We start from the raw sequence: 20,569 nt of genomic DNA on the forward strand, positions 1-20,569 counted from the left end.
CAACTGCAGGAGAGGTTTAGTGCACTACTACTACACGTCAACACAACCTTAAAGTCAGGTAAGATTATTAACTGAGGGTTGTACCCATTTCATTCTATCGCTGTAGAAAGTAAGGGCTACACGACCACTCCTCCAGGTTCCTCAGAAGAAAACAAAGCTGGTGAATACCCTCCTTTTCCTCCTACGCTGCCTTCCTTTCCCTTCACAGCCCCATATCGGAATTGAACTTCAGGCAGCTTTCACTACCTACTAACTCCATGTCAGCAGGGATGTTCTCTTCAAACTCAAGGGATCTGCGATTTGAGACAAAGACTTGAGGACAGATGAGTTGCTCTATCAGCCAATGCTGCCTTGGCAGACACACGCACGCTATACACAATATGCCACCCCCTCAAGACTTGGGGATGAAGCAGTTGCACTTGGCTTCACTGCAGGAAATGGGAACTTGGCTTGTGAGTGCCCCTATGGCACACTGCAGCTTTGCACTCTGAAAGTCCATTCAGCTGTCCTTGTCTCCCAAATCTTTAATTCCACATAGCAGAGATTTGCTTTTCATGCATATTATTTTGAGCACAGCCCCAATAACATCCTGAGACTGGAAGATGCAACTGTGTCCTTAACTTACCTCTGCATGAGGGAGGGAAAAAGATCACAGAAGATTAAGTCAGTTCCTTGACTTTTGACTTGTTTAATTTAATGCCCATCAGATTATGCAGATGGATTTCCCACCCTTGGTCTCTCCTTGGCTATAAGAGCAGGTGTTTCCTCAGTAAGGTGCCTGTGGGCTCCCAACCAGTAGATAAGAATCAGCCAGAACTAACTGGTAATTTCAAGGGCCTTCAGTTCTGATACATACTCAGTGCTCCTTGCAAATCATGCTGCTTTAAGATGTCTCACATCATGCCTTCAAACTCAGGGGTACCCAAAAGTCACTTTATCTTGGCTATAAAAGCACTGGGGACTTTTATAAGCACTATTCTAGGCATCTCAAATAAAATAATGGTCTTTCTGATAATCACAGGCCAGAGTATTTCTCTCCACCAAGTTGCTAACACCACAGGAAGCACCTTCTGATCAAGTCTGAGGAAGAATTTAGATGCATGTCACATACCTCCTGCAACACACAAATCATATGGGGCTCAACTGCTAAAAGCTGTAGTTTCAAGTGCAAGGAGTGATGTTTCACACTATAACAAGTTCATTCTCATAGCTTTGAACTTCCTTTTGAGAACAGTTTAAGTAACCAGCCTCAGTAATGGATTAGGTATGGCTGATCTTGTTTTGGATTGTGGAGGACAGAATGACCTCTGGACATTTCTTCCAGCCCTACTTTTTATCGTGCTCTGAAAACAAGGAGGCAAATTTTAACTCGAACATATGTTGGTTTTGTGCAAGCTCTTGAGTTACACACAGTTTTGTTAACAAAGTTTGCTGGTTTTGGCTGGGGTAGAGTTAATTTTCTTCATAGTAGCTAGTATGGGCTATGTTTTGGATTTGTGCTGAAAACGGTGTTGGTAATACAGGGATGTTTTCGTTATCGCTGAGCAGTGCTCACACAGAGTCAAGGCCTTTTCTGCTTCTCACCCCACCCCACCAGCGAGCAGGCTGGGGGGGGCACAAGAAGTTGAGAGGGGACACAGCTGGGACAGCCGAGCCCAACTGACCCAAGGGATATTCCACACCATATGACATCATGCTCAGCATATAAAGCTGGGGGAAGAAGGAGGAAGGGGCGACATTCTGAGTGATGGTGTTTGTCTTCCCAAGTCACCGTTACACGTGATGCAGCCCTGCTTTCCTGGGGATGGCTGAACACCTGCCTGCCGATGGGAAGTGGTGAACGGATTCCTTGTTTTGCTTTGCTTGTGTGCACAGCTTTTGCTTTACCTATTAATCTGTCTTTATCTCAACCCACGAGTTTTCTCACTTTCACTCTTCTGATTCTCTCCCCCATCCCACCAGGGGGGACTGTGGCTGTGTGGGGCTTAGTGGCCAGCTGGGGTTAAACTATGACACAAGGCTACAGGAGGAAGGAAAAGTGTGAGTGGTTAAAGAGCTTACTCTCTGTTGGATTCCTGACTGGAGGAGTTCAGTCAGCTTTCAGACCTGACTCTCCAGTAAGAATTGGACTGAGATTTCAGAAATAAATTGAACTGCACTTGCAAAAAATCTTCCAGGAAGTACTTCAGCAAATTAACTGTGTGACCTATAATGAAAATGTTAACAAACACTTAGTTGTAGTAGTGGAAATAAGCATCTACAAACAGGTTTCAGAGTACGGAAAGCAGCTGGTGGCTTGCACATCAACACTGGGAAGGCAGAGCCAAATCAACAGGATGGGAATGGGTAGGTGCTTCACAGGAAAATGCTAGCGGTTGTGCCTCTCACAAAGAGACACACCAATTACATCTTTATGGCAATGGAAAAAAAAAAAGTGTTGGGCTGTTTCAGCCTTCATTTTCATAACAGAGATTTGGCACAGAAAGTAAAGCATTTGGGATAATCACATGCCTGGGCAGAGTCTGCTCGTGCCATTTCTTCCTAGAGCGGAAAGGTGGAGATGCAATGAAATTACCTTGCATGACCCACAGGATTGAACCCACACCACCTCATAATCAGAGGAAGAGCCAGACAGCAGGCAGTCAAGGTTTACAGAGGAAGAAGAGAAGGTGAATCTGCTTCAGAGCATATGCTCTCTCTTATCTAGTGCACTGCAACACATTGAATGCTTATTTGGCAATTTCTAGCACTTGCAGGGCTTACTGCAGTCCCCCAAAAGCCCATGTGCAGCAGAAGCCCTGCAGCCTTGGACATTAGGCAAAAAGGAAGCGCTGGGAAGGTGCTGGCACATGGCCACATACCATACAAGCTCCCAACATGTCAGGAGCAGGATGGGGGGGCAGGGGACCTAGGGGAGGCAGGAACGTGGCTGAAGGCGCATTGGAAGTATGGTATAAACCACAACACAGACAGCAACTCAGTCCTCCTCTGTGATTCAGTAACCACTTCAAGCCCCATCCTGCAAAGTGCTAAGCAACCTTCCCCTCTCGGTAAGTTGCACAGTTTCTGTGGCTCAGTGCCTCTCCACAGAGGGTTTTGCAGACTTATCACCTACAAGATACAACTAATTGGTCAATCAAGATAAACCTCTTTCTAAGGAAGGTTTAGGCAAAGACAGAAACAAACTCAAGCTCTCTGCACTTTTTGGCCCCTCTACCTGGGTCAAACCCTCCTCTAGCTGTCTATTAGGGAGAGATAAAATGACAAGGGAGGTTAAGTGCTAGGTATCTGGGGCTGGAGAGTCTATTCAGACTTATCAAACTTGTGGGTACTCCCATTGTTGCAGTTACAATAGCTATGATAGCTGATCTAGTCAATGCTAGCCAGCCCTGAAGATACATCCTCTCACTGCAGTATTGCTGCAGAATGTGATCCCAGCTAAAGAATTCCCATTGTACAAGCATAAGGTGTGCAAGAGCATGGAGATCTTGTTCTCTTTCATCACGTTTCCTAAACCACCACAAAAATAAATTGCAGGCTAGTCAAGAAAAGGAATCTCCATGTTTACAAGAAAGTTGGGCAAGGGGGAAAAGGTCTGATGATCCTAAATTCAAACCTTGCTGATGGGCATAGCAAAAGACTCTACAGACTTGGGTACAACTTCTTCAGACTGGCCAATTCCACAAATTCGGAACTGGCACAATTGCTGTCTGCTGGATGCCTTCTTTGTTATTCCACCTCTCAATGTTTCTGGTATCATTATCACTTGAACTTCACAGATGGACAGAATCTACTGTTCCACCTCAACTCACCCTTGCTTGTGCATTCAAATCCATACTTCAAGACCAATCAGAGCTACAAATCCATTTGCTCACTTGGGTTTGAACTGCTGTCACCCTTTATTAGCATCCTTCATGTCAGTATCCCAACTGCTCTGTATGTGGGAGACTGAAACTTTGTGACAGCCTGATGTTGTAACAGGCTCAGTGGCAGGCGACCTTTGGATTTCTGCTTGCCCAGCCATCAGGCAATGCTGCCACAGCACACAAGGAGCAAAGGAGGAAAATGTCACTTTCTGAGAGCTGCTAAGAAGAAACCATGCATCTAAAAGTCCAGGAGCAACAGGTCCACCCCAGACACACCACTAAAGTGACAAGCAAGCAGGCTGAAGCTGTTGATCATTTTAGTACTGGATGATGATGATGAACAGTCTTAACCCAATACTCATTGGCTTCAGCAGAAGTCAGCCTAGGGTTCCTTTTGCTTACTTTCCTTCAGGAAGCAAAATTAGTGGAAAAAAACAGATACAAATACTACTGAGCAGATAAACTGGAAGAGGAAACAGGCAGCTAACCTACACCCTCTGGGAGAAAGCAAAACATAGAGAAAGTCAGGAAAAGAAAGGAAGACTGAATAGAGTGAGGAGATAGAAGTTAAAGTTTCCCATTTCATGCAGTTTGAAAATGTGATTGACTTCAGGCTGCTGTTAAATGCTGGATCATACAGATCCACTCTACTTTTCAGAACTACAGACTAGAGCAGGGGGAGAGAAGCCCTTGTGTGGTTCATCCAGGCTTGGTCACCATTATTGTTGCCATGCAGCAACACACAGAAAGGACCACCACACACCAGACACTGCATGAAGACAGTACACATTGCAGGAGACTCCAGCCTCTGCTCGTGACCAGACATTGCAAGTGGGATGGGGAGATGGAATAGAAGCTGGAGACTGACTGACTGCTAGGGCAATGAATTGACAGGTTAAACACCTCAACTTAACCATGTTTCATCAGGATGTGCCTAGACACCAACTGCACTACGACCAAGAGGCTCCACTGCCCTGACCAAGCACAATGCAGTGTGCACAGAGCCTCTGCCCTAAGAGTGAGCAGCCTAGACAGGCCAGGGAAGAGGCACAAATTGGCTAGATATAATGGTCTTAAAAAGGAAAACTAAAAATAAACAAATCACAGTGCAGGTCAGTACCACAACCAACCTCCTTCAAGGCTCTGTCTCCTAATTCCCCTCTGTTCATCTATTACACTACAGCCTACCTTCTCCAAAGCATGACTTATCCAACACATGATACTACTCTGATTCATCCTGTGACTCCAGAAATCAGTTTTGCCAATTTCAGGTCAGCAAACCATATTTCAGTTAAATTATTTTAAAAAACCAACCAAACAAAACCAACCAAACAAAAAAACAACCAAAAAAAGCCATATTCTGGCACTGAGCCGAGTTTCAGATGATACGTGCATAACAGAAGCATTTAGGTACACCCATTAAAGCATAACGTGGCAACACCCGCACAGGCTTCAGAACTCCTAATGGGATTATTGTACATCTACACCCTCGCAGCATTCTCTTTTTCTGCTTTTTAAAGGATATGATCTGCAAAGTTAAACATTTCTGTTCTGAAAAAGAGTCTGCCCTTCCCCTTTTTAATCAGCATATGGTGCTCTGTTGTATATTTACAGTGTAAGAAAAAAACCTCAAACTTACTCAGTTTGATTCAGCATATAGTGAATAAATTACACAGTCTTTCCACAACAGGTTTTGTCACGATTGTTTCTTTTTCTGCAGTTTGATTTCCAAAAAGAGAGATTATTGGCCACAAAGCATTTTGAAGAAAAGGCAAAAAACAAAAACAAAAAACCAAGAGCTCGAATACTTCCCTGCTGGGCAGAGCATCTCCAAGCTTCTGCTATACCTGCAAAGAATTACAAAAAACCAGCTACAAAACAGGATGCTGACGCTTCAGCTCAGTTCTTGACACCCCATGCTGTAGGCTTCTCAGTTTCCCACTTGTAAAATGGGGATATATTTCCACTACCATATAGAATTAAAGCCATTAGTCTTTTCCCATGCATATATACATTAATTCCTTCTCACTGTTATGGTTATACTAAATTCTAAGGAAAAAAAGCAAACACACAGAGGAACCTATATTTACAAGGTGTTCAAATACCATAACTTAGGTTTCTGGAAACACTTAACCGTTCTTTACTAAGTACAATGCTAATTGTCATTTGAAGAAGGTGCAAAGCTAAAACTGCCATCTGCTTTATCCCCTTCCCCATATTGCAGAGCTCTCTAAACACGTTTCTAAAAGACAAACCACAACACCCAAGAGGTCCTTCATGACACCTGTTAGGGAGGGGGTTTAGATACAGCCAAATTCCAATTCCAACTGAATCTAAGAGGCTACATGTAACAGGAAGATTACCTCCTCTTAATGAAACTAAGTACAAAAAGTATTCTGAGCAAAGTATAAAATACAGAGCCCTTGCAAACAGCATTCAATTCCTATGTATTACCTATTTAAAGGATTGTTTTCTGCTCTGTGTACCTAATAACCTATGCTGCAATTCTCCCTTACATCACCAGTACTGCATGGCCATATATCAGCATTATTAATATAAGTTACAAGTGCTACAGATGTTATCCTTACCAGAAGCTCCATGCAAACATCAACGGAGAAGACAGACTTCTAATAAACACACACAGATCTGTACGTTAGTTAGAAGCATTTCACAGTAAGTAGCAGAACCATCAAAGTGATTCATTAGAGAAAATACCTTCCTTCATCAACAGACCTCTCCCTTGCGCACTTGTGCTCCAACACTTTCTCCTACTCAATTTTTAAATTTATTTTTATACATTAAAATGATTAAAGTTACTATTTTGAAAAAGAACAGATTTGTTTTAGGGCAAAATGCATTACAAGTGTAGTAAGAACGAATGTGCTGCTACTAGTTTAAATCATACTCTGAGTTTACAGCTACAGCACTGCAACTTTCCCATGCAAAGTCTACCTAAATCAATATATGACAATCAAGTCAGTTTAAGGGGATGAACAATGAAATGAAAGTGATTGAATTACCATGACATAAATATACTACTTGTTAGCTGAGCCACAGTAACGTTATACTTGGTAATGGGGCAGAGTAAGTACACCCACCCACCAAGTCAATTATTGCAGCTTAGCTGACAGATAAGCAGTAAGTTACGCTGTGGTAGCCCTCCCATTTATGACCACCACTCATCCCCTATGCATGTTCCCCTAAAGAGGGTGCACTGACTTAAATTTGTTTGGGAACAGATGAAGTTAAGTGCCTTGTCTTTGAACAAGCATGTTGTCCCAGAATAACTCAATGTGTTAACTTAAAGCAAACATAACCAAACAAGTGCAAAAGTCTGTATGAGGTCTACTATTTGAGATGAAAAGTGCCTTGCTGATTTTGCTAAGGTTGGGTAGATCCATAAATTTGCTCAGCTATGCAAGGAAGTTGCAGGTCAGCTAAGGTGTGAATAAACTGTGATAGCTAAGCTGCTGTCACTCCCTGAGAGAGCATCAGCACAGTTTCCACTGCCTGAGTTTATGCATCTGATTTGAACGCCCAAACAGTCTGTGAGAAAGGGAAAAATTTGGATCTTTGAGTCTATTACCCCTCCCTACACAGGGAACAGAGGCTGCTAATTTGGGGGAAGAGGGGAAGGTGCTCCCTACTGCCTAACACACCCAAGGGAGGAAGGTGGTCTGCCTCTGCATACCCAGAGGAACACTGCTCTGTCCACGGACTGCTCGGGACAGACAGACAGACAGACAGGCTCCTAACAGGAGGAGCTAAGCTTCCCCACGCACAGCTCCTGCTATGAGCACCCACGGCTTAGCTTCCTGCACAGTGAGAACAGACAAGCCCTCAACCTCTCTTAAAGCTCCTGCATATGGATGAAGTTCAAGTCAAAGGAAGTACGACCGCAACAGCGTGGACACAAGTATCCCAATTTATTCCCATGTGGCTTATTCCTGTCCAGGAAAGAAACACACTTTCAGCACACCGGCCGATGCATAGTACACACACTCAAGACAAGTGTTTACTCCGGCAAAAACTTGGGGAAGCATACCCTCTTTCATGTGGCACCTTGAAGAGCTGCACTTTAACGCTATTTCACAGATCCTAAACAGAACTGTAGCACCAACACAAAAGTTGCAAAATGGCAATGCTTTACATTAAGGAACTGCATTCTCCATTATACCCACACACAATTCTTGCACATACAGTACAGAACACACATGTGCTCAGCGTATCAGTTTCACTACAGCCCACAGTACAGACAGCTCCTAAACCAGCCTTGGTAAGCAAAAAGGCTGCTATGTCCTACATCCGCTCCCAGAAAAATAACACAGTACTGCAAACTCCGCACTTGCTTATAGCCAAACCTATTGACCAGTGCAGGTTTAGGAAACAGATTTCTCTCAGCATGGCCATATTGGTGGGTTGCAAGAAAGTGAGATCCCCAACCAGGCTCCCTCCGTAATGTTACACAAGTTGAGCAGTTGAAAAGACAGAGTTACACAAGGAGAAACGTGCCTTTCCTTCAATACAGGTTGGGTTTGGTTACGACAGGCAAGTCAGTCACACGAAGCGCATCTCTGCTGGTATATCTATGTCAGTGCATGAAGTCCTCTGCAAGGATATCAGCACGGCTGTATCAGTAAAGTGCTCCAGGTGTAAACTTCAAGAGTGCAACAGCTCTCAAGGCCAGGAAGGAAAATTGAAATCCTTTCCTGTCTACCTCTCTCTTTTTAAAGGAGAGAGAGGATCAAACAGGATCATTCCCAAAGCAGACCGATGTCAATCAGAACTGAGTCTGAATCTCAAAGTTTGAAGCTAAATGGAATCAGTTTGGCCAGGGCATTTTGTTCCAGATTGGTCCCCCATGCACAGAAATTTCAGCTCAGATTGTCCTTGCCACACCTGTTGCGTTGCTGGTGGAGAGGAGAACGTTGAGCCCTGGTCCCAGCAACAGAGTGAGACAAATCTTCTCCTCTGTCCAGGTTATCCATATTGCTGAAATACTTCCAGGCATGATGGTGTCTTCTTATCAGACTCAAGCTGGAAAGAGACTGAGGCCTGGAAAGATGCTAAAGGAATCCAAAATAGAGGCGAGTGTTTCTTCAGCTGGTATCTTAACAGGAAGACTGGGAGAAGGAATAAGGACTAGTAGAAAAAGCAGCACATTATGATGAATTTCCACAGTGCTCTCCAGAAGAATTTAAATCCTTCCAATTGTGGCTTTAGCAACAAGTGGGTTAAAGAGTTACTGTGCCCCAAAGAAAGTTGTTCACCTCCAACAAGCACTAATGATTGACAAAAACACACTAATGTCACAGTAAAATACTGTGGAATGAAAAGCTCGAGATGCACACATCCTTCCAAAATGTCCTGACAGCTCACTGAGCAGCATAGCAAACAATGGCTCCCTCCTAATTCCCAGAACTCTATTGCTTACAACGGTGTTCTAGGCTATTACTGGAGAATAATGTGGCAATTTAAAAAGAAAAAAAAAAACCAACAAAACAAAAACAACACACACAACAAAACAAAACATACGGTTCATGGTAATGATTGGGAAACCCACTGCGGATTAATGAATTTTGCAAATTAGCAAAGCAGGAGCAACCAGGATTAAAGAGAAACAATCAACAACACTGAGATGCAAAACACTCTTTGTTCATTTATTTAGCAAAGTGTCGTTCTGTGTGCGCTGAAAGCACCTGATAGCTTACCAAAGTAGACAGAGAGTAATATATTTTGTAAAAGTAATTAAGCCTTTGAAACATGAGACCTCACTACATCACTCAGCTGCTGCTGAGGAGAGGGATTTGACTCCCGAGTTGTTTGTGCTGTCAACGAGAGCGATCAGGCTCCCAGATTACGCCAGGGAGAAGGAGCGAGATTCTAGGAGTGCAGCAAGGCTTGGCTGTAAACCCACAACCCACTGCACAAGTGCTCTCCCTCCCCCCAAAAGTTAAGAGGTAAATATTAAACAGCATCTTTCAGAACTTGTACCAATTAAAAGTTGTGTCTGTAAAAACTATGGAAAGTCCCAGCCTTCACCAAGGCAAACTGCTTTATCTGTGTGCACTGCCTTCAGCTCACTGAGGCTCATGGGGGAAGAGACTCTCAGGTCAGGCAGGCTGGATCCCCGGCCTGCAGACATGGTTTGTGGATACCAAGAACCTCCATTAGACTCCCCACCATCTTAGGAGATGACTGAAGGATAAAGTTTTAAACACACAGTTCTTAACTCAGGAAAGAAGCATTTTTCAATACTATTAAGAACTGTGATTTAAGTCATTGTACACAGTGCAGTTACAACAGTGCAAAGAAACAACCAGCTACGAAGGCTACTGAAATACTTCCATTTGCAGACACTGACTAACAAAAACAGCCACCTTTACAGACTGATAGTGAAAGAACACGGCTGCCTAGCATGCTTACTGAGATGGAACATCAGCCTTCTTCAATACGCTTTTCTTCCAAATATTTTTTAAATTACAAGGACTAAAGTTTCTGAAAGCACCTCAGTGCTTAAATGACAGTTTTATTTCCACAAGCAGCAGAGCCTAGTTTTTATTTGAAGATAACGGAACTAACACTCCAAAGTCAGTTTTGAGAACAAACCTCAGACACTTTACATTGCACATGCATTCTTTCTTAATTTAAACTCTGCATGCATAGGTCACTAAAACTAAAAAGCCTTTCATTGGAATAGCTACTGTCTCAGCTCTGAGCACTATACAGGCAGTGAGTATAGAAGACAATATTGCAATCAAGCTTATGCTGAACATTGAATAAGACTGTTACCCTCTGCCCAACCCTTTTATTAAGCATTGTCTCAAAGCACTAAATACATGCATGAGTGAATATTTTTAACCAGTGTGGACTAAAGAGAAAGAAATAAACAATCTTAGCATTTATTCTTTCCGAAAAGGAAGGCTTTGAGGTCAGGAGTTACTCTGTTGCAGCAGGAGCCTCCCAGCATATTATTAAAAACTCCCCAAACTTCGGTGCTAACAAAACAAGACACGCTCTGCTAGTGCTGTGATCTGCAGTTTAGGAGGCAGGACTTCGCATTTACAGTACACTCAAGCGGTTGGGTAGTTGTAAGCAATACAGATCGGGTTTTTTCGCTTGTAAAGCAACCAGACTGCTTTGGGGATTTCTTGGTTTATTGATGCATATTTATTCTGCACTTCTCACCCATATACTGCAGCACATATGGTAGTCACCAAGTCCCCTCTAATACCTTATCACTGTGTGAATTAAAGACAAGAGTTTCAGCTTTAAACCTAAATTTCCAGTTTAATTTAGAGACACCCCCTCACCACACTCACATATACTGAACACGTTAAAAATACTAACAAGCATATTAAAAAAAAAGCTTCTCTATTCCCAGCAAGGAACAGCAGGTGTGCTTTGCTAATTGTGTTACCCCCAACCTACTATTTACTAGTGTCAGGGAACTTAAGATGTAAAAAATAAATAAATAAAAGCGTAACTGTTTGAAGTATTAGTGAAGCCATCATATTTGCTTATCCAAAAAAGTTTATTTTAGTAACTTTTGATTCCTGAAGACATCAACAGAAAGGTATATCCACACCACGGAATTGTCACAGAACATTCAGCGCGAACCTTACAGAATGCACGCTCCACGTTGTCAATAGTCATTTCTGTAGGAAACACATTCCCTATTAACACCCTGCAAGACTGAACCACGTAGCTTAAAGACGTGCACAGATCTGCGACCTGAACACTACAGCTTTGTTTGAAAGTGAAACCAAGCAGGCTACAAATAATGCTCTATCCCCAGGGAGGTGCAAAAACCAAACAAGTAGTATAAACGGAGGAAAAGTACGGCTGGGTTTTGAAGTTCTACATTTTATTATCGGTAGCATTATTTATAGCGTAACACTTCTATATATAAATCTGTGAGCTGCGTTTCTTTTTACACCTATAAATCATATCAAGTTTAGGCAACGAACCCTCGGTTTCCGTTTATTTACAAAAGTTCGGTAAACACCAGTTATTTACACGAGCAAAGAAGCCGTATATATACACATATACACAAACGGACGCATGCGGACACGGACAACACACGAAACGCGCACTTTTCAGCGCATCATATGCAGCCTGCTCAGACCTTTTTCCAGCTCACAAGCCAGCGACCCGGGCGGCGGCGGGGGCAGAGGGAAATGGCCGGGAAGAGCCCGGCGCTCGCTCAGGGCGAGGGGCCACCGCCGAGCCCCGCTCCGCGCCCCGAGCCCCGCTCCGCGCCCCGAGCGCGGCCGCTCGCCGCCGGAGCCGGGGAGCCGCGCATCGCCGGGAGCGGGGGCTTGCTGCTGCCTAGCACACACCCCCCCCCCCCCCTCTTTTTTTTTTTTTTTTTTGCGCTCCCCCCCCCCCCCCTTTTTCTTTCTTTTTTTAATTTTTAAGGGCGCCTGCAGCCCTCCTTTTCCTCGCCCCTAATTTTCCCCTTCAAAAGATGGCGGGCAGAGAGAGCGAGCGAGGGAAAGCTAGCGAGAGAGGGGAAAGAAGAAGAAAAACAAAACCAAAAAAAAAAAAAAAAAGGAAAGAAAGAAAACCCCTCCTGCGTGGGGGAGCGGGGCTCGGCGGGGCCGGGGCTGCGCCCGTCCGGGGCGTCTTCGGGCGCTCGGCGAGAAGGGGAGGGGGGAGCAGAAGATGGAGAAGAAGCGGCAGAAGAAGAAGAAGAAGAAAAGGGTGGGCAGGAGCGGCGGGGCCGGGAGGAAATCAATGGCCAGGCTGCAGCCAGCCCCGCCGCGCTTTGTTGCATTGTCGCGGCGCACAAAGGCTGCGGGGCCGCGGGGAGCGACGCGGGGCTCTCGCAAGAAGAAGGAGCAGAAGAAGAGAGGAGGGGAAAAAAAAAAAAAAAAAAAAAAGAAAAAAATCAGCATTGGCCTTTCCCAAGTGGGTTTTGCTTTCCTCCCCCTTCTTCCCCGGCCCCCCCCCTCCCTCCAGAATCCATGGCCCAGTGCTAGCAACGCACACCCAAGCATCTAACAAATAAAGGGAAAGATTAAATAGATTACTTTGCCCCGGCAGCTCCAGCAACGTTTGCCTTATAGTCCCTCCAGTTGCTCTTCTTTTTATCCTCGGCAAGGCAGTATAATAGATGCGCTACAACGCCCAAGAGCTCATGCGCCGGGGCGCAAGGCCATGTGGGGACGGTAGTCCCGGGCCGGGCCGGGGGAGAGGCGGCCGCTGGCCCCCGGACTACAAGTCCCAGAAGCCGGCAGGCTCCCCCCCCCCCCCGGCTCCCCGCTCCCTCCCCGGACCGGCGGGCAGGGGAGAGAAACGGCAGGGGTGATGCCCCGGTCAGCGGGCGGCGGGGGCGGGTAAAGACGCTCCCCCCGGTGGGGAAAAAGCCTCGCTTGGTTTCGGGGGAGGGACAGCGATAGAAACCCGCCGGGAGGTGGTGGCTGGCGGGTCCCCCCCGGGCAGATATTGCCGGGGAAGATCCCGGCTTCCCCCCTCCGCCCGCCGTCGCGCCTCTCGGGCTCTAGAGGTACAACAAGAGCCCTTAAAAGTGCAACTGGCGAGGTGCGGGTCCCCCTCAGCTCCGCGGCTGAAACCCACGCAGGGTCACGCGTGCTGCGGGAGACCGAGTTTTAAATCACAACTGCGGGAGCTGGCTTGCTCTTCCCCCCCCCCCCCCTTTTTCTAAATCGCGGTTTGCATTGGGTAATGCGCTCTCACATTTATTACGCAACAACTAATACGAGCTGCAATAAAAATAGAACGCCGCCAATGCAAGCTGTAGTAGTAAGTGGCAAAAAAAAAAATCCATCAAGAAAACCCACAACCTAATGTAGTTTGCACTGGTTAGTGCATTTCATAATATCGTCAACTGCCGAAAACAACAAAAATTAATCTATAGAATATGAATTTTACAAACACACCCACCATAAGAGCATCAACAAACATGAGCACTGTCACAAACACTTCCAAATGCCTATACCCTGAAGCAAATGTACAAATGCAAACAGAAGTTAACAAAAAAAGATTGTTACAACTCCAAATATGATTCAATTGCTGCAGCACAAAAAGAAAAAAAAAATTAGAACTGTTGGAAAATAAACGAGTCCAGAGGAAACATTTGAGCACCAACATAAAATGAGAAGTAGTTACAGAATTTCTCTGTGGCCACATATGCCAGCAGAGGCTGCCACCCTGGCTGTTACAGACAGCCATGCGGTGATGCCAATTAGTAAGTCAGTTTATTGTAACCATAAGGTGAAGGCAGTTTTACTGGAAGACCTTATTTCCAGAAGATTAGCTTTTGAAAAACATGACCAATGGGACCAAAATTTCTCAGAAGGTACAATATAATCAGAAAGAGTGGGTTTTGTACAGGCAAGAGGACAGATTCTTGGGAAAATTCCACCTAGCCAGGCTTGCGGCTGCCTCAGGATGAAACCAAAGTTGTGCATATGCCCTAGTCAAACCCAAGATAAAGTGCTTCTTTGCACTCAACTTCAAGGCTTGTGCGAATTCAGGAACAAAAAACTCACTCACAGCCGTACTGCTCTTGGACGTACTTACTTTGTAAGGCAGCATTTGAAGTTGCATCTGCATCTACAGCCAAAACCCACACTTAGTCAGTGTGTGACTTGGGCTTCCTTCCTGCAACTCGACCTTTTTGACTTGACCATCAGGTACCCGAAAGCCACTCTCCACACCCAGAGCACATGGTCTCTGCAGGAACACGGAGCATGCAAGCAGTAAGAAAAAGGTACATTCTGGGTATTCTTAAGGGGAAGAGCCACACTTCGCAAGCTGGTGTTCACTAAACCTGCCCCACGTCTGGTCGTCATATGTTCCACATTGCCGGACTGTGCGAGGAAATCGCTTTGAAACACCACCTGAGCTCTGCCCTGCCTACAAGTGTCCTGGATACCAGATATCAGGGGTGTAGAGGGTTGGATTTTGAGCACTGGGCACTTTTTACCATAATTCTGCTGTATTCCCATTTTCAAGACAATTCTAAAAGAGTACACATGTGTCAAAGCATTTGACAGCTGAAGAGTACCAGGTCAGTTCTTTTGAACGCACTGTCCAGCTCCAGTACATGCCAGATCCACATGGATAAGCAGGGTATAAATTTATGAATGCTGTAACATACACAGATACCAAATCATGAGCATGACCAAAGAGCCCCTAAATGAAAACTGCTGCTGCTCTAGGCATGGGGGCTGGGAAAAGTTGGCAGGCCGAAGCTTTCCAAGGGAGGCGGCAGGGAGTAATCAGCTGAGTATTCATTATGAACACTTGGGAAAATGTATGCCTTTGACTCTAAAGACTCATTTTCAGCCGAACCATAATCTGAAAGTTTGATTTTTAAATGTATTTATATTTTAGTTTGAGACAAACTCCTGCGACAAAAAAGCGTGTTGGCTGAAATGTAAGACTTGGCAGAGCTCTAAGCAACTGAACAGGGGGGTCTCATAATGCAAAGTGTCCAGCAACCTCAGCAACATGCAGGGAGCGCAAGAGGAGGGCTGAGCAAAATGGGGGAGTGCAGGCAAAAAGGCAGAGACAAGAGAAGCGAGGAGGGTCCCTGCGAGAGCATAAAGCCCTTCAAGGTGGCAGGGCAGAGTCACCTCACAGTGAATATGCACAAGTTAAAAATTGGAGTTTGATCCTCACTGCAAATCCACTTTCAAGAGCAGCTTGGCGATGGAGGGTGCAACAAAACTGCAACCCAAAAGCAGCCTCCAACTACACCTTTACTTCCTTATCTCACCCAGGGTGGGTGTAAGACAGTTTCATCCCAAATTGTTACATTCATTATGCATCAGGCTGAGCAGGCAAAACAATTCACGTGGGAAACTGTCCCCAGAGATTTCACCACTATCAGCTTTCAACCTGGAACATACCAGTCACTCACACACCTACCTGTAGGTCTGCAAACTTGCACTCAAAGAATCCAGCTGCAACCTCCAAGGGATTAGGAAAGCAAACATATTCTAGGGATCCTTAAAGCTGCCTTTATGCAAAGCAGTGAGTTTAGATAATGGTTTAGCCAAAGAGGCGCAGGCTGACTCAGTTTGAATAAGCCCCATAGGAGGTACAGTAAAATCAAATCAGAATGATTCAAGCACAAGTTACATAGCCCAAAGTAAAAGCACTTAGACTGAGGAAAAGATAGTTGTAATCTTTAAATTAATTTCTGAACTGATTTTGTCATATTAGTTTCACACACAAGATGTAGCAGTCGCCTGTTCTGGGATACCTTAATGCCAGCTTGTCCATAAAACGCGAGACTACAGCAGTAGCTTTTTCCTTCCTCATTCCCAAGCTCAGAGGAGCATCCTAGATTCACCCAAAGCCTTCTGATTAGTCTCTGTGGTCTCTTACCTTGCACCTCCAGTTACCCAATTAGTACCTTGTTAACTAACACCTGCAGTGTATTTATTCCTTGCCATTGCACTACTTTTAACCCTTAATGCACAGTGGTACATACATCCTTCTAGGAAGCTTTGTGCATAGGCTTTGACAAGAAAAAACTTATTTATGCAAAACCAGAGCAGTTTTCAGGGCTGTTAAACACTGATACTTTTTGCTTCTATGCTCTTGGTGTCCAGGGTAGGACTTGAGTCTTTTGAAAACAAGGGTGGATGGAAGCAGAAAAAGGAGATACTCGTCTCTGTGGGACTGATGAGTTTTGTGAGAACTGGCCACTCTCAGTGCCTTGCATGACTGCACCCAACAGTATTTAATAGTAATCGGGGACTGCTGGGAACACTAACCCGGAGCACCAATTTTTCTGACCTTTGCTATAGGTACTAACTGTAAGCTTCTGATTCTTTACCTCACCATTCAGTGCCTGTTTCACCATCAAAACCATAGTTCCCCGTTGCAAGGGAGCTCTTTGTTAGTATTTGTACTTGGGAATTACCAAGGGATTACAAGTCGAGAAGGTTACTGAAGGGTTATGAATAGTGCACCGCCAGTGCATTCTGACCTCCATCTCTGGGCACATCTGTAGGCATGCTGGACATTTACATGCACATGACAGCTGATGCAAGCTCCAAACGCCTCAAGGCAGGCAAATTTGGCCATTCTGACCATTTTGTCAGCCATCAGCCACCATGGGCTCCAAGAAACTTCATGTATCAGCAGACTCACAGCAGAGCCTATTACCAGTAGCTGCTATCTCTACAGTGGATGTCGTTATACATTACAAAAAGAGAATTTATTCAGTAACAGTCATGTTTGGGATAAAGAAATAATAGTGCCCAAATAGAAGATTGCTTAAGAGCGTGTAGTAAATGTCTGGGATTATATGACTCCGATCATCCCAGTGGCAGAGAGAAGGGTGTTGAACACAAGGGGATAAATGCTGTTATTGCAACACAGAGTCATCTTTACCAATGATTTTCTTCAATGGAGTGGCAGGAATTCCTCAGTTGAGTAAGTGTTACTCAGTAAGTTAGGGATGACAGGACCAGGGCAGAGGTTTGAAACAATAATTGCAGTTTGTTCTTCTGTAGTACCTTTCATCTGCGGAAGTCACAACAATGCAATAATCCTCCTAACAGCTTTTGTAGGTAAGGAAATATTATGAGCCCTGTTTTTCAGCTGAGGAAGCTGAGAGGGAATATGATGATACAGAGAATCATGGGCAGAGCCAGAACTGGGACTCAGCTCTTCTGACTCATACTTTGTAGTTCTGAGAGCCCGGACACACCAGTTGGTGAGGCTACCCTGGCTACTCAGTGCCTGTAGGACCTTTGTCTCTTCAGTGTTCACTCTTCATCTGGAAAAGGGTAAGCAGAGCCCCCAAACAGGGAACCCAGAAGCCAGGATGTCTACAAGCCCCAAAAGGCACAGCATTATGGTAATTGATGGGAAGGCAGGAAAGAATTGAGCTATCCAAGACCCAAAGGATCTTGTAAGTGTTCATCTGCAAATATAAGTGTTGATTACGATCTAAATCCTGGTCTGGATACATCCAATATCCAATGGAGGGTCCAGAGTGGATTTAAATAATGTCCTTTCAGACTGGCAGTTCTCAAACCAGAGAAACAGAGATGACTGGCTTCCCCTGCAATGGAGAGGAAGGGAATGAAGAGCCCCCAAAATGTTCTGTCTGACCTTGGTGTCTTTTATCAGGATGTAGCAAGAAGCATTACTTGGATAAGCTGGAGGCTGGGATACAGTGGACTAAGTTTTATATGTATGGAAAGAAGAAGAGCAAAGGCCTAAACCATTGTGGGAGAGAAGAAAGGGACAAGACCATGGAATTTGAGAAGTTAAGAGAAACTGCCCAGCCAATAAGGCTACATATCTTTGGCCACAGTAAATATGTTTCTTTGGAAATTAGCTGCATCTAAATGGTTTTTTTACACATTCAGTTTGATGTAGAGACCTAGCACCTGCTGTTAACACAGTGGTTTGCACAGGTAAGCAAGCTTGTGAATAGTGTGTGCTACTGAGTTGGCAGTTTAAACTAACAGATCCTAGAACATGCTAGATTTCAGCTGTCTAAAGCCCTAATGGATTCCTGTGTGTTTTCTTAATTTTCCTCCTGCCCTCTTACAAAGACTGGAGAGAATAGTAAAGAGATGCTCTAACCAAATAGTAACACTTTCAAGCATCTTGATTTCTAAATTACAATGACTAATAAATGTATTCAGATTTCACTATCTCAGGGGTGAGTTAATTGTATTGAACAGTCCCTTCATTGGAGTTGCAACCATTTGCACCAGCCAAGAATGAAGCTCCTGATTCACAGAAGTGCTGAGAACCTGCTGCTCCAGTTGAAGTGGCTGGGAGAGGCAGGCTGTCATCACGTCTGGCAGTCAGACCGTCTGTGATTCAGTCTGGGGCTCTCAAATCAGCAGCCTTTATGCATTAACTTGGCTGTGACTTGCACTGGGGGGGAATCTGCTTTGAATGATACACTATAGCACATTGCTGGACTCCAATCCTGTGTGAAGTCCTACCTTCTCTTCAAAAACATGGACTGTTTCTTAACAGGTCTCTACTAACATGGAGCTCTATACATGCAGTGTTCAATGATCTTATTTTGAAAGAAGTTCTTCAACTTCCACAGGCCCCTTGTGCCCTGGCTAAGTGTTTGTACACATCCCTGCCAGGGCAGAATGAATCAAATCCTACCTGTTCTCCACTGGGGTAAGATTTCCTAGTTTTAAATGAAGAAATGTTGGCAGTGATGCAATCAAGGTTCATACTGTAATGGGGGAGGTAGAAATACCAGCCTGGAAAAGGTTCAGTGTTTGTTTTTAAATCCCAGAAGAAACATATGAATGCCCTGTATCTGGGATTTAGAAAAAAACAGAGCAGCATATTAGCAACCACACAGAAACAGCTATATGTCAGAGATCAGCTATGCTTTAAAAGCCGAAAAGATGCAGCAGGTCTCTCATAAGTTCTTCCTCCCTCTGTTTCTTGAGCAGTGCATAACACACAGTAAGTCTGTTCTGCGCTTCCTCTGTCTGCTGAGAGGCCCAAGCAAATAAAAGTCCTAACTGAGATGGCTAATTGTGCCAAAATATAAACATGGGCTTACACAGCTTGTAAGCTTAGTGCCTTATTACTCACCATTACAAACGTAAGCACGAGCTTGTTTGCAGCAGTCAGGTCTAAAGAGCAGATCCAGCATGTACTGAAGTTAGTTGGAGCTTTTCCACAAACGTTAACGTCCTTTGGATCAAATCTGCAGGACTGGATTAGTTCTGGTCTCGGTGGAACCTGTAACAAAATTGTATACGTTAGTCATAGCAGGACCCATGGCCTCAGTTCTGTTCCTGACACCCTTAAAGCCATCCAAAGGGATCCCAAGAGCACTGAAAGCAGTCAATTCCATAAAATCTCAGCCACTCATGGACTTTTTTTCCCCCTTCATCATTATGGGAAGCTGCTTTCCCCCCAAAAAACCTCAGACAGGTGTCTTTTCCAGTGTACTTGGCAGGTCACCAAGTTCAGGCTATTCTGAACCAAATGGAATGAAAGATTTTGTGAGGGAGAAGCCTGCCAAGCCCCACTCTTTTCCAGAAAGGGAATTTGGACAGATACCACATCCTGCTGATCCCAGCTGTGGCAGCATGGCCGGGGAAGCAAGAAAGACCCTCACAGATGATTCATAACCAACAACTTAAATTTCATCCAAAGACAACGGTCTGTCCATGCAAACCCCCAGGTACTCACATTATGCAGTCCCCCCAAAATGCCCTTCCTTGCGGAGCTGCCTTTTTCTGCAACCGCCATGCTGTCAAAAACCCAATCTAGCATGTGACCGAGTACTTTGCCAAATGGAGTTTATCATACTTTAAACTTGTTTAAAAAAATATCCCAGACACTTAAAGGCTAAGGGGTTGTTTAGGATTATGATTAATTTCTAGTGGAGGCTACAGTTTTCATGTTCTGGAGAGGTATTATTCAGTATGGATAAGGATTTTTATACATACATATATATGTATTTTATACATATATATAAAAATATCAGGCAAAAACTTCCAAAGCAGACACTGGGAAGAGAGGCAATATACAAACTTTTATCTCCAACATGAAAGAAACAAAAAGACCCTATCCCTGCCATGGGAAAGTTATATAAATACATAGCATTATACTGCTGATTTGATTTGTGTTCTCTCATTTTACTTCATATTTATTTTTTAAAAGAGTGAAAACTTCTAGACAAAACCATCTGGAAGAATCTGCAACAGGAACTT

General features: G+C 44.4%; 1 protein-coding gene across 4 annotated transcripts in view; it reads right to left on the reverse strand.

Moving 5' to 3' along the window:
- The window catches only part of BRD3 (bromodomain containing 3), a 52,018-nt gene that overhangs the window by 30,038 nt on the left and 1,411 nt on the right, over nt 1-20,569 (reverse strand). For 3 of the 4 annotated variants that reach the window (XM_030000130.2, XM_030000127.2, XM_041119906.1), the window contains exon 1: nt 12,902-13,140. The gene's annotated coding sequence lies outside the window, so the exon portion shown is untranslated. Of the gene's footprint in view, nt 1-12,901; nt 13,141-19,439; nt 19,590-20,569 lie in introns of those variants that run through there. The other variant, XM_030000129.2, reaches the window with a different exon arrangement.

The sequence above is a fragment of the Aquila chrysaetos genome, chromosome 24, assembly GCF_900496995.4.
Source record: "Aquila chrysaetos chrysaetos chromosome 24, bAquChr1.4, whole genome shotgun sequence".
NCBI lineage: Eukaryota > Metazoa > Chordata > Aves > Accipitriformes > Accipitridae > Aquila > Aquila chrysaetos.